This window comes from Aedes aegypti, chromosome 3, assembly GCF_002204515.2.
Source record: "Aedes aegypti strain LVP_AGWG chromosome 3, AaegL5.0 Primary Assembly, whole genome shotgun sequence".
Classification (NCBI taxonomy): domain Eukaryota; kingdom Metazoa; phylum Arthropoda; class Insecta; order Diptera; family Culicidae; genus Aedes; species Aedes aegypti.
In genome coordinates this window covers 340,869,304-340,871,129 of record NC_035109.1, presented here as the reverse complement: position 1 = coordinate 340,871,129, position 1,826 = coordinate 340,869,304, and positions in this window count along the sequence as shown.

Below are 1,826 nucleotides of genomic sequence, written 5' to 3'. Positions count from 1 at the left end.
GACGTAGTTTTGAAACATTATTAGTCCGAAATTCCCTGGCTTTGAAATTGCATAAAGTGTACTTAACTATTGAAAATTTAAATACTAATGCAATGTTGCAAAACACGCCAATCAAACAGATAACAAATGTAATTGAATTTTTGAATTGTAAAGTTGGGGCAGGTTCGCGATTTCCGGTGGAATTGGAACGGTGAATAAAACGGCCTCATGCTGTAGCTTAGTCACGATGTTCGGCGGGAGTGGCGCTACCGGCTATGAATCTATGACAAAAGGTCAAAGAACAAAAAAGAAGGGACAAAAGGTCGAAAATCTATTTTCAAAGAAAAAATGTCCCACCATAAACCTGTCTATAAACCACCGGCTATTAGTGCACAGCTCAATTCCGCTAGAAGACTTTCTTCTGCTCCAAGTTAAACTTTTCGCACTTGTAATTTCACTTTATTCTTGGTTTGAAAGCTTAATTTGGAATGATTTTTTTTTTGCGCTTGGTGGTGGTGGGCCACCACCGCAAAGCCTTGAGGCAGCGTTGCCGTAAGAGGGAGAGCTCACCGAAGCCCCTCTTGAGGACTGCTGGAGTAGTCTCAAAGCAGCCATAAACAACGCAGCGGAAGGTGCCATTGGGTTCGTGGAAGCAAATCGACGGAACGGTTGGTTCGACGAGGAGTGTCAGACGGTTTTGGACGAGAAAAATGCAGCGCGGGCGATGATGCTGCAGCAAGGCACCCGTCAAAACGTGGAACGATACAAACAGAAGCGAAGACAGCAAACCCATCTATTCCGGGATAAAAAGCGCCGCCTGGAAGAGTTGGAGTGCGAAGAGATGGAGCAGTTGTATCGTTCTCAAGAAACACGTAAGTTCTACAAGAAACTAAATGCATCCCGCAAAGGCTTTGTGCCGCGAGCCGAAATGTGCCGGGATAAGGATGGAGGTATCTTGACGGACGAACGTGAGGTGATTGAAAGGTGGAAGCAGCACTACAATGAACACCTAAACGGCGCAAAGGAGGAAGATCAAGACAGCAGGAGGAATGGCTTCATCAGTACGGCGGATAAGGGAGACGTGCCAACTCCCACAATAGATGAAGTTAAGGATGCTATCAAACAGCTCAAGAACAACAAAGCAGCTGGAAAGGATGGTATTGGAGCGGAACTTATTAAAATGGGCCCGGACAGGTTGGCCACTTGTCTGCACCGATTGATAGCCAGGATCTGGAATACAGAACAGCTACCGGAGGAGTGGAAGGAGGGAATAATATACCCAATATACAAAAAGGGTGACAAGTTAGAATGTGAGAACTATCGAGCGATCACCATTCTTAATGCAGCCTATAAAGTGCTTTCCCAGATCATCTTCCGCCGTCTATCGCCACTGGCAAGCAGATTTGTTGGAAGTTATCAAGCCGGATTTGTGGACGGGCGATCGACGACAGACCAAATCTTTATGTTGCGGCAGATCCTCCAAAAGTGTCGCGAATATCAAGTCCCTACGCACCACCTATTCATCGATTTCAAAGCGGCCTATGATACCATCGACCGCGAAGAGCTATGGAAGATTATGGACGAGAACGGTTTTCCCGGGAAACTGACGAGACTGATCAAAGCAACGATGGATAGTGTACAGTGCTTTGTGAAGATATCGGGTGCTTTATCGGACCCGTTTGAAACACGCAAAGGACTTCGACAAGGCGATGGTCTTTCCTGCCTCCTGTTCAATATTGCGCTAGAAGGTGTTATGAAACGGGCGGGCTTCAACATGCGGGGCACGATCTTCAATAAATCCAGCCAGTTCATTTGTTTCGCTGACGACGTGGACATTGTCGGAAGAA